Source organism: Anastrepha obliqua, chromosome 3, assembly GCF_027943255.1.
Source record: "Anastrepha obliqua isolate idAnaObli1 chromosome 3, idAnaObli1_1.0, whole genome shotgun sequence".
Classification (NCBI taxonomy): domain Eukaryota; kingdom Metazoa; phylum Arthropoda; class Insecta; order Diptera; family Tephritidae; genus Anastrepha; species Anastrepha obliqua.
The window spans coordinates 77,381,756-77,394,627 of record NC_072894.1 but is presented as its reverse complement, the minus strand read 5'-3'; the positions used below and the strand labels follow the sequence as shown (position 1 = coordinate 77,394,627).

The 12,872-nt window shown below is 33.0% G+C and overlaps 1 protein-coding gene across 8 annotated transcripts in view; it reads right to left on the bottom strand.

Annotated features, from left to right (window-relative positions):
- LOC129241111 (formin-J) overlaps nucleotides 1-12,872 on the bottom strand; it is a 165,250-nt gene that overhangs the window by 99,278 nt on the left and 53,100 nt on the right. For all 8 annotated transcript variants that reach the window (XM_054877281.1, XM_054877282.1, XM_054877283.1 and 5 more), the window contains one exon: nucleotides 424-453. The gene's annotated coding sequence lies outside the window, so the exon portion shown is untranslated. The remainder of the gene's footprint in view (nucleotides 1-423; nucleotides 454-12,872) is intronic.

The window sequence follows — 12,872 nt, the reverse complement described above, 5'->3', positions numbered from 1 at the left end:
ATAAATCAAACGTTAGTAATTTTCGCCAAATTATCAGTAAATAAAGTAAAGAGTTCGAAAAACAATTAAAGACATATTGCGATTTAAAGAATTTAGATAGAAATTACTTAAAAATTAATTTCATTCATTTTAAATATAAACAAAAACGTTTCATAAATTTAGTTTCTTAATATCAATACATTTCTTATGAATTTTAAATACAAATCTTGTACAAGTTTCGCAGAGCAGGTTTCAATAAGGAGTATGTAGCGTTTTCCATGCCACTGTATGTTGTACGCTTTTTTATTTACATAACAGCCACTTAATATCTAAGAGAATGTGTCGTAGGTCATTTTTATTATTATTAATGGCTTTGTGTCAGTAATTGCTGCTTAACACTGACTTTAAATCTTTTGTAAATTTGAATCCGTAGTAAGTACATACCTGCAACCTGAGTTGAGTTTTGCAGACTTTCTGAAATGAAAATAAAATAAAAAATTTCTTTTTAATTCATATTAATTTATTAATGCCAGTCGAGACACATTTATTCTAATCAGTAGGCTTGTAGTGGGAGGTGTGCTGACTTCCGGATAAAGTAGAAATAACTCATTAAAATTAAGAAAAAAAACTTCAAGTTAAGACGTTGGTATCTTGCTTTCATGGTACTACATATATTATGTATGTTTGTATATTAAGTATTAAAATTTGTAAAGAAAATCAAAATATATTTAAAAAAAAAGTTCTTTCTATATGCATCCGTGCTTGTCGCCAGCTCAAGTGAAAATAAATGTTGCGTGGTGCCATCAGCCTAAATTACAAAACTGGAGATCGATTTATGGGTTAACCCTGATTTGATATCCAATTGAGTGCGCGTCGCTCGAGTTAATTGACAAAATTGTTGGGAAATATGCCATGGCATTAGGTTGAAGTTGGATGCTGCCTATGACATCATCTTTCTATACTGGGATTGCTTCAACACTATTTTAACTATTTCTCGATGACCGTAGTTGGTTATGCTTAGAAGTATTTGAATTATTTTCGCAATCCTCAGGACATCCATGGTTAGCTTTACAGACATTTAGGTTTAAGTTTTTAATGTACGCCGAATCGCCTTAACGACTGACCTGATACTTTTAATTAGTTTCAAACTGTTTTGACTTATCAAAAAATAAGGGAGTTGCCTTACTTTAGAATACACTGCCTCTTTCACCTCCAGATATAAGTCTCGTTATAAGTAGATGCGGGTGTGCTAAGCTCACGGAGTCCTCGCGTGAACTTCGGGATTACAACAAACCTCATTGAGGGATTCCAGGCTAAAAAGCACTTTAGTAGTTAGGAGTATATCTTCCTCTCACTGCAAAAAGGTTTGACCCATCCAAATTAATATGAATTTGTTTCCGCAACGATGAAATTTTTCAATATTGTTATGCAGTTTTTTTAAGCTTAAAATAGAAGTATCATTTGCCGTGATTTTTTGGGAAAATTATAAAAAAAAATCGATTTTTGGAGGTATTTGAAATCGGTATAGTTCATGTAAACCTTAAATTTTTTTTGGCCAAAGCCTTCAAATATAATAAATGTTATAAGTCCGCTTGCAAGTTTTTTAGTTCAGGCACAGTAATGTACATACTCGTACAGCACCAAACTGCATTGGATTATTTGGAAATACATACCTATATATTGGCTATGGGAATAAGTTTCCGGACTCGTAAAAGAGGTGTCGCTGCTGATACTATTTTTGTGTTCGCTCTAGTGAGGTCTCCATCGCAGTAGTTGACATTCGTTTGAAACGTAAATATCCTTTTTTATCTGCCTCAAAAATGTTTACGTTCGTCCCGAAAAAGCAGTATTTGCGGGAAGCCATACTTCATTATTACCTTTCAAAGAAAAGTGCAGCTGAAATGTGTCGTATTTACGGCAATCACGCTCCATCAAATACAATTTGTAAATAGTGATTTCGACACTTCCAAAGTGGTATTTTCGACGTGAGTGATAAAGAGCGTGAAGGGGCACCGAAAAAATGCGAAGATACTCAACTATAACAATTATTGGACGAAGACGCATGTCGAACGCTTGATCGAGAGACGTTTGGTGATATATGAGAGGCTTCTTGAAGGGCAGAAAAGAAACGGTTTTTTGCATCGCATCGTCACTGGCGATGAAAAATGGATCTATTATAACCCTAAGCGTCGAAAAGGTTGGAGCCTGCAAGGTGAACCAGGTCCATCGATAGCTAAAAAAATATTCATGCTTCAAAGGTTATGTTGTACATCTGGTGGAATCAGAAAGGTGTCATCTATCATGAACTACTTAAACCATCACTGGCGATCGTTACCGACTGCAGTTAATGCGTTTGAATCAACCTCTCAAAGAAAAGCGACCAGAATGACATGACAAACTGACTTTGCCGCATGAAAACGCCAGGCCACACGTTACTAAATTGGTCCAGAAATATTTAGAGGGACTGAATTGGGGAATCTTGCCCCACCCTCCGTATTCCCCAAACATTGCACCCTCTGACTACCATCTGTTCCGATCAATGCAGACAACCGTTATTCGAGAGCGGCTCACTTCTTACGAGAGCATCACAAACTGGCTCAATAAATGGATTAAGTAAAAATAACTCGAATTTTTCGTCAGAGGAATCCGTCTGCTGCCTGAAAGATGGAGTAAAGTTGTAGCTTCCAATGGCACATACTTCACACACACATGGATGGATCAATTTTAGCTTCGAAATTGGAGCAAAAATATGTTTTGGATAGGAAGGTAATACCACATCGAAGACTGATACCGCCTATTCAAATGACTCCCTACTACATATCAACAATTGATGAGATTGAAGCAAGTAATTGAAGCAACCGGAATTGATCAGTATAAAGAGTAACGTGTTCCATTAGGGCAATGCTAGACTAACCATGGAAAAAAACATGTAAATTTTGCTAAGATTTTACACTACCCGCGGCCATTGCCGAATGCATTTATGCGAGATTATCATCTGGTAGAGCCTGGATTCGGAACCTACTATGGACATAAAACACTAAGAGATAGTAATATAAATGTTTTTTCTAACACCGGTCTGCCCTCCGCAGGCAACAATGCCAAACTCTCGAATGTATTACTGTTATGAAAAAGCTCCTCACCCAGGTACCATTGAGGAATAACAACAAGCCAACACCCACAAATAGGAGGAGGAGCTCGGATAAACACCCTACGAAGGATGTACATGCTATCGTTCAGTTATTTTACAGTTTTTTCACAGTTAACTTTTTTATGAATTTTGTATAACAATGTGCCCTTTGGTGCTTTATTTCCCACTAGGCATTCAAGGAAACAATGATGAGCATAAAAATATTGTGCTCATTTTAACAAAAAGGATATTAATTCAAGTAGCAAAATTAAAAAAGTCGACTAAATTTCATTTATATTTACAAAAATGGAATGAGCATTTTTTAAGCCTTCCTGTAGTCAGTTATGTATGTATTATAAATTATTCTTTTTTAATACAGTATAACTCAAAATTATAGTATCGACTTAAAACTGGCACCGCATAATCTAAAATTTATTTAGCTAGAAAATTACGTACCCGAACATGTTTCAAAAAATTGTTTTGGACTTTCTTTTTTTTTGTAAGAATTCGGTCGAATTTTCTTAAGTTTTTTAAAAAGTCTGCCACCAGCATTTATAACTTTTTTATTAAAACTAATACACCTTGCAATTTAGATAAATTTATTTATATTACATTACAACATTACTTTGTTTTTTAATTCAGTAAACTTCTGAGCGTATGCTTTTTATAAATTTTCTTGTTATTAATTTTGCTGATTTTGTCATCGAAACTCATCTCCACACGATTGACTTAATATTCAATTCCATGTACTTAAATAGAATTTTAATAGATATGTTTTCGTTAAGTATTTACGTATCTATGTATGCATATGCATTTTCATGTGTTCGTACGCCGTTGGGTACTCGTTTACTGAAATATTTTTATTTTTTGATTGATATGAATTTACACCCATTCACTTGAGTATTCGCTTATTTATAGACACTCAGTTATGCAGCTAAATACATTGACAAAATACATAAAATGCAAATGCATTTACTGTTATGCTTATTTTATTATTTTTTGTTGCATTAAAATTTCAAGCTTCATAATAACTTGTAGAAAACTTCCATCCAACTCGTCGCTTCTTTATACACACATGCATACACAAATATGCGCATATGTGCATATATACAGACACACATACACATATATGTATATAACTAACTTTAACTAGCGAACCTGCCAAGTGAGACACCCACACCTGTGTGTTGAAAAATCAAATGAAATCAAATTGAATCGAAACGAATCAAAATGCGTCATGCACGATAAATCAACACTTGGCAATCCGTATTGGTGTACTCGTACATATGCAGATATCTACTTGGATATATTATTTGCAGAAAAGGCTTGCCTATAAATGGAATTTTTCTGCTGAAATACAACTTCGATCTAAAAAAACAATGAAACACGATTCGACTATTTAATATTAAAAACAAAAAAAAATGTATTTCAACTAAATTACTGGCATATATTTCTGTGCGGTGCAAACCTACATATCTACATCCATGCATAGAATACAAAAGAATATATGTATATATGTATATATGTATATACACAACATGTATTATAATATCCTACTATGTATACGACAAGTCACTTGTTATCTTTTTGATTTAACATTCAGCTTGAAGTCAATATTATTTTTGGTTAATAGTTTAAAAATAGAACTTTGCATATCCCCCACCAGTATTTGCCATATTTGTAATTTTATCGAGAGGTCAGGCTACACTTTAGTTGAATAAAAAAATCAGAAATAAGAAGCAATGAAATACAACTCTTAGCTGTCATACGGAAGTGTACCCGTACGTATAGTCGTAGGCTGATTCCATTGATTAAATCTGGCGATATGCGCTACTCAAATTGACCGCCTTATATCAATTTTGTATGTGCATACATATGTATGCATGTAAGTTTGAATGAACGAAAGTAAAACTTGTGCAAAGTATTGAAGGACAGCTGAGTGGCAGGTCTGTGAAAACTCGTGAAAAAAATTTACATATGTACATACATACATGCATGTGGTATAAAAAATGGCAAGAATCGAATTGTACAGTGGGGTGAAGAAGTTGTGCAACAATTCATCTTGTATTTTTCCAGTTTTGCCTTAACTTTTACTCATATCAAGTACTGGATATAATTGCCTGAATATTTTCAGGATATTTATGGTTTCTTCGGTAGGTAATGGTTGGATGTGAACAAGTTTGATTTCATAGTGATAAAGTAATTCTGACATTAGTCTAGAAGAGTTTAAGTACGGAAGAAGTCGACCTTTATGGGTATTATATCAGGCACATGAATCTATTTTCTTTTTCTTGATATTTTCTTCATTAGCTATATGATCGTCGCATTTTTTGACAACTTCCAATACCACCGCTGCTTTATGTCTCACATAGTTATTGAGTTTAGTTAAGATATCTCAAATTGCACTGGAGTTAAAAATAAATTGTCCCTCAAAAATTAAAGAAATTTAATTATTTTCCAAATAAATAAATATTTTTTTTAATTTTTAATTTTGAATTTTTGTTTTAATTTTTAATTTTTATTCCTGAATGTACTCAAATAATTTCACATTCTTTCAATTAATTCTAATGAATCCCTACTACTATAATACTTTTACTGCTTTTTTTTAACAAGGATTTAAATATGGAAGCTATTTTTATGTTCTATTTTTTAATTTTTTTAAAATAAATTAATCTTAAAAAGATCCAAACTATACCAACATGTTCGAGATTGAATAAATCGCTAAAAATTTTAAAATTAATAAAAAAATTAAAAATTTTTAAAATGAATTAAAATATATTAAAATTATTATTTTTTTAAATAATATAATAAAAAATTAAAAATTGTGAAATGAATTAAAAATTATTATAATTAATTTTTAATTTTTTAATTTTAATTTTAAATTTTAACTTTTTTAATTTGTTATTTTTTTATTTTTTTAGCTTACATCTTATACTCAATCCTACAAAAAACAAATTTTCTGAAAAAGTTGCTACGATGCCCAAAATACTTAGATCACTTGACTTGGAGTCGCTCCCTTATTCACTTATGTTGTAAAACTAATACTAAGAAAAGCTTGATAAATTCTCCACCAATTTGTGGTGTGCATTCGAATAAGAACCTCTACAGAATTATGCCACCTGCACTGCAGATGGTTTTCTTCTAATTAATTTATAGTAGTCGCAAACATTTGCCACCGGTATAGGTGCCAGCATAAATAACTGTTTACCATATATGCATTTTATAATTATTGCCCCAAGTGAGCTCTGAACGTGTGACTTTCTTATCATTAGCTGTTAAGAAACAAGCGAAGGCGACTACTTCGATTTTATTTAAAATCTGGCTCGTTACCTCAGGCGTAACAAAAGGCACTTTTTAACATACGCCCCATAAGCTACTGGATCTGTAGTCAGGGGTGGATCCTCTTATGGTGATCATATCATATATATGCATGGAAAATGCAGGGCAATTTTTCAAATAACACACATACATGAATACGTGTGAAATGAGCGGACGGAATTCTGTTGCTGAGTTCCCGGTAACGTGGCAGCCGAAGTTACTCGTTCAGTTTTGTTTTTCACCATAGATGAAGGTCAAAACTGGTAATCTATCATCCTTAAGTTATTACTAAAAAATCAAAAAAAAAAAACAATTTGTTTTTAAATTTCGAAAATTTTTAAAATAAATGAAGAAAACAAATTGAATAAACTAAATAGAATTGTTTCTCAAATATTTTTATTTAAAAAGTATATTTTTTCCTGAAAAGATTTAAATTTTCTTTTTTATTTTAAAAATAGCCAAAGATATTTCATTTCAAAAGTATCTATACTATAATTTCCGATATTAAATAAATCGCAAATTTATTAAAATTACAGGGAATTGTATTCAGAAGAAGAAGTTATGGAATAAGAAGTTATTGTACTCAAATGTACACAACAAAAAAAATAAAAAAATAAAAAAATAAAAAAAAAACAATTTTGAAATAATTGAAGGCAGTATCCCAAATATTTATACTGTATATAAGTAGATCACTAAAACCGCCGAAATAACGAGATTGTTTGGAGGCAATAAAATAAGAAGATAAGAAAGCTCTTTGCTTTCATGGCAACAAGACGGACTTTTGTGGCCTACAAGCATCTTAATTTCAGTAGCTTGTCTCACCTAACCTGATGGTAGATGCTTAAATCAATCAACATAAAAAATAAATTATATTAAAACACATTTTTTATACCTTCTTGAGTTAAATATTTCAGCAATTTGGTATTTGCCAGGCCTAGTATTTAGTCTATCACAATTTTTTCCAGCTAACTATATATAACTATGTGAATGACTAATCTAGCTTTAAAGTTTTGAATGAATCAAAAACTTTGTAAGTACATATGCTTTTCATCAGACTTCTGCTAAATAAAAACAAAATAAAGGGGGCTTTTGATAGATGTGCCCACACAGAAATGGCAAAAACTGAAACCTTAAGTCAATGCCAAATTAAAGCACCAACACAATTCCAACAGCAGTTAACCAGCAAAGCGTGTGAGTAGTTTTTAGACAAGCACACATTATATATTTGTGTGCATATGTATGTATGCATGTATGGAGTTTGGCACGATGTGACCGGCTTTGAAGCAAATGCGCACGAGAGGCATAGGGAATACAATATGCGGCATGTAGTGCGCGATTGCTTCGGCTCGTATTGCAGCAGCAGCAAAACACATGTGGCCAGCTTGCAGCGGCCCTCGAATGGGGTCACGATGGCGCGCATGCGTTCAACTGATTCACTGCCCGTAATGGAACATGAACGTGAACTCGAAACCTAAACCTAAGCGAACAGAAGCAAATATGTTTTTCTATGTTAAGTTGTCGATTTATGTTAATCAGTCATTAAATTAATTTACACAACACTAGCTGCTATATGGCTATATTTGTGTATGTACTATATGCGTGTTTGTGCACTTGCTAGCAAATGATAAATGTTTTCTTAAAACATTCGAATTAATTTTATCTCGAAACGGTTTTGTGATATCAACAACAAAGAAATTTGTAATAAGCAACAAATGAAAATCGAAAAATGAAATTGAAAAATAGTTAACACTATTGTATTAGCTGCATTTTTTATGCATAAGATATCGCAGCTTAATGAGATGTTCGGTAGCATATTTAGATATGATTTTAAAGTTTTTCATTCCAATGTTGCTCAGTGAATTCCTCGAAAGTGTTGAGATTTATCAAGACTAGTCTTGAATTCCTCACAGTGTATGTAAATTATGTGTTCAATTTCAGTGATAACGGGAGAAAGACGAGTTGTACATCTTAAAAGTTTGGAATACCCATGATTACGAGTATACAAATCATAACGATGCCTATTTTGTTTATTTGGACAAGGTTATTGGTATCAATACAAGCAAACGCCAATGTTTCAACAGTTAGAGTATAGCTATTCCTCGATTCCGGCTAATATCAGTTATAAAGAAATTATGGAGAGAAGAGACTGGGCTCTCTGAAAAGATTTTTGACAAATGCTACGAATTAAGGGTGGTCAAATCTCGACCCTTTCTCGGAAGGCTTAGAAAATTAGATTTGTCAAAAAAGTGCTGAGTTTAAGCTTCAAGGTTAATTTTAAAAAATGTGTCCCGAAAAATTTATCGAACTAGAGCAAGACTTATAGGACTTGTTTTTTTCTAATGAAATTTGAGTATATCACAATGATGTAGGCAAAATACTGAAGTTTATACAACCCAATACTTACTAGGTAGACTGAAATTTACGCATTTTTTACCATTCCTCTGTTTTTTGAAGATTTTGCACTTTCATATACAGTGGTAAAAAATGAACTCAGCTATTTCAAGAAGGGAAAGAGGTCGGCGAAAACGACTCCCACCCTAGTGACGGTAGTAACCGAAGAAAACTTCCAAAACGTATAAAAATTGGTACTGCCAAATTGAAAAAAAAAGATAGATGATAACAAAAGAACTAGAGTTACGCAAAGAAGGAATTGGATAGATTCTTCACGACCATTTGTACATGAAAAAATTAGAGTGTGTTGGCTACCACGAATGCTCACACCACTTGAATAGCAGCAAATTAGCAAGCAGAGTTACAAAGATCGGGTTGTGAGTGAAACCTTAAATACAGTGACTTCTTCTTTTTCTGAAGACAATAAGATGAAGACGGCCCTAGAAAACCTTTGCGAACAGAATCCGATAGAATATTTCTTAGTAGTATAAATACGTCGTATTCACGATGTGGAAGAGTATTTCACTTGAGGGGACTACATTGAAAAATATTAATTATAAAAAAATATGAAACAATAATTTTCATTCATTAAATACTTGGGATGGGTAGCTCAGCATATTTTCAGGAGTTGACTCATTGACTTCTACTCACTTTATGGAGTCAGTAACTCATTTGACTCTTCTTTGAATATTACGAGTGCATTCATTTGTATAACACCATATACTCTGCTTGTAGTATATATGATGCCTTGACTCATATTTTGGAGTTTTGTAAACATTTAAAAGTAGCATTCGAGAGTAAATTATTTGTGATTATTAATTACGCACATTTACGATATTTAATGTACAGGTGGTCCTGATGTCACGAAATACTAATTATGTTTGGCTGATCTTTTTGGAGGAGAAGAAGAAGATAGTGCAAAGCCGACACTGCAGCTAAAATTTTTCTGTGACAAATCCGCATGTAACGCAATATCTAACTCGCAATATCAATAGTAACCACCCATCGCAAAGAATTGTCGGGAAAGAGCCATCAATAAGACTGGGCGCGGTAGTAAATGTGAGTGTGACAAAGTAAAAAAAAAACCTTGCCCATTGCTAAACACTGCTCCTAAGTATGAAGAGTTATGTTGATAGAAATTGAGTCATAAATGAGTGAGTGAGCTATAAATGAGTCATTGGTAAGCAACTGAGTTACATATTTGTTTGAGTGGGAGTCTGAGTAATTCACGATTCACTGTTGCGAGCATTGAGTAAATTATTACTGCAAACATATCAGCCGCTTCAATCACTGTAGTGAATGTCCAAAACAGTGTAATAAACGAGCTACACCAAAAAAATCGTGTTTGCGTCATAATAAAAAAAAGTCCGGTCTTGGTAATTCTTCACCAAACTTAAATTTTTGTTTTCATCTATGTGCCTTTTTATTGAGTTTGAATAAAGAATAAAACTAACTGTATTTATTTTGTGAGCTCAAAAAAAAGTAGCGATAATAATAATACCAATTAAATAAAATGATATATAAAAAATTAACGAATTCTAAGCCAAAGCTCAGTGCTTATGTCGTTTGATTATAAACACTATGCAAACGGTGTTTTAAGTGACACCAAGAATAGAAAAAGGACTGATAGACCAAAAACTGCACTTTCTCTGGAGATTATTGCTGCTGTAGCGCAAAGTGTTACTGAACAACTTTCAGCATCGATATCTCGACTTTCGCAACAATTAGGTGTTCATGGAGCGACTCTTAGGCGGATTTTACCTGTAGACGTGCTCATGGTGGATATTTAAATGATGTAATTTTTCACATATTTAATTCAATTGTTAAAAGCCGCATTTTGAATAAAAGTAGTGAAACGGGGAAGAAACTAAATTTTTATATTTTTTATTTTAGGCGCCTCTTTTGAAAGACCCTTTGCTTATTCATTTCTAATAAAGTTGCTTACAAAAACCATCACGCTGCACACTAGTATAACTTTACTATAAAAGTCGTTCGTTACTTGTGGGAAATATAAAGCGCTGCCTCTTAACTATAAAAAAAACAAACACTGCCAACTCAAAGGTAAACGCCATATACCCTCAATTGTTGTAGGCCAGTTTATGTAAAACTGGACTTTGCTTCGAGTTGTTTGCAATTATTTTTAATACGTATTTCCTCCTGAAGATTTCATGGTAATTGCTTCAAAAGAAAAAATTAATCTATTTATAATACTGAAGTATTTATTCGACCGATGATATATCGTCTGTATATTTTGACAATTCAAAGTTAAGGTCAGTGAGGCAATTGGAATGTTGTTTGCAATACTAACACACATACAATACTAACATACATTCGATACCTAAATGAATACGACGATTGGCTGGCGATGGCGTTGAGTGGTCAAAATGTCAAGTGCAAGTTGAGGTGTTGCTGGTAATTAAAGTGCACTGAACTTCACACCATGAATAGTTAAATTTTAACAATATTGTTTTTGTTGTTTTGGTAGTGATTGGTAGCATTGCTTTTGTTTTTGAAGTTTGATCCAGTAGAATATAAGTTTGGTGAATGCTGCAGTTCGGAGGTTAAGTAAATAAAGGAAAAAAGTCGAGTTATTTTTTGTGGTCGGAGTATGTTTTTATTCTTCGGGCATGCATATACGAGTATGTATACCATATATTTATGTATATGTATGATGCATATGCAATTAAGGCCTACTATACTATTGCTGATGAACTCTAGACTTTGGCTTTTACCATCGAAGGATTGCTTTCAATACAAAATTTGTAATTAAATAAGTATACGAGTACACAAATTCTATAGCCAATTTCTGCCCAACTACATATATACACACTTGTGACTTAATTAAGTTATTAATTCATGAATGAAATGACAAATTAGCGTGAAACCCACTTGTATAGGATACGAGTATCATTTATTCCGACAATCGCTTTTGATTTTTTGTTTTTTCCCGCGCTACAAATGAACATTCACGCTCAATTAAATCCATTATTTAGTATTTATATTGATTGCTAGAATTTATTTTTGTTAAGAAAAAAAGAAAAATTACAGATATTTGCATTGTAAGTAAATGCACTTTAAATTACCTTCACACTGGAAACTGCTGCTTTGCTGTTGTTGCTGTTGCTACTAGTGACGGCTAGGAATTGCATAAGTAACAAAGCAATATTGAACAATGCCACAAATCCAATAAACAGTAATAACAAAGCAAATTGTGCTAATAAAGTGCACAATGTAGCAAATTAGCATGTGTGACAAGAGCAAATAATTAGACGAAAAAACGTGTACACATTTTTATGTTATTTTACTAGAGATGATGTACCGCAAAAGATTACACTAACTCAAGAATACAACATCTTTTGCGATGATATTACGCGATCCCATTGGCAATGCTCAGCATCCATCACACCACTTGTGAGCTGATCTTCATTTTGACGGAAACTTAGACAACACAATTACCTCGTATGCTTCATGATGTGCAGAATGCAGAGATGTACCCAACATCAGACCGTTAACCAGCTCTCATGAATTTCGAAGGAAGCAGCTGTAAAGCAGTCTTTACCGGAGTCATGATGATAGCGGTTTGTTTACGAAAAAACTGAGAAAGTGTTTTTACATATCTATTTTCGGCACCGTTGCAACTATTTGAAATTGACTAATAAATTGCTCAATTCGAGCATTAAGTGTGACGGCAGCTATTAAAAATTGTAAAGCAAAGACTACTACACTACTCTTTCTGGAAACATTTTCCGAGTTCAATCCTCTGAATTTGAATTACTTTTTTCAGCAAGCCGAATCCCCTACATAAAAAGTTATTTATCAAGAAATTAAGATAAATAAATAAATATTTTTCGTCCCACAATACCATTACAAATATTATAATAATATACACCCCTTGCAAAGTGTTTGGTTGAGCTCCTCCTTCTATGGTATGCATCTTGATGTGTCTACATAAATGGAGGCACCTTCAGTTTTCTGACTTTTCCAAATGGCAGATGGCTTTTTATGCAGAGCTTTTTCATGGCAAAAGTAGACTCGGAGGTTTGCTATTGCCTGTCGA